This window comes from Theobroma umbraticum, unplaced genomic scaffold (genome assembly GCF_002168275.2).
Source record: "Theobroma umbraticum cultivar Fairchild unplaced genomic scaffold, ASM216827v3 scaffold_56.0, whole genome shotgun sequence".
Taxonomy (NCBI): domain Eukaryota; kingdom Viridiplantae; phylum Streptophyta; class Magnoliopsida; order Malvales; family Malvaceae; genus Theobroma; species Theobroma umbraticum.
The window spans coordinates 12,394,669-12,394,975 of NW_018397256.1; the positions used below are offsets into that span (position 1 = coordinate 12,394,669).

The window sequence follows — 307 nt, forward strand, 5'->3', positions numbered from 1 at the left end:
AAATTTAAAATACTTACTTTTATTTTGGCTTCCCACCATGTGGCATTAGCTTCAATGGTTCTTGGCTCATGGTCCCAACCCAAACCTGTTTCTTTGCCTTTCAATTATTTTCACAAAGTCCACTCATTCCTTAGACTATCTAGTCTATTTTTCAATTGTTTTTGGGTATAATTTTTATTAGTACGACTATTATATTTTTGTACTACAACTTTCCATCTTTTAGTTCTAAATGAAATTCCTGGTTTTCCACACTTACAAATCTTATCTGTACAAACTTGAAGTAAGATTTTAGTAGTGACCAAATCCC

The 307-nt window shown here is 31.9% G+C and overlaps 1 protein-coding gene across 4 annotated transcripts in view; it reads left to right on the forward strand.

The window, feature by feature from the left end:
- Window positions 1-307, forward strand: part of DCL4 (dicer-like 4) — a 17,896-nt gene that overhangs the window by 6,601 nt on the left and 10,988 nt on the right. The window lies entirely within an intron of this gene.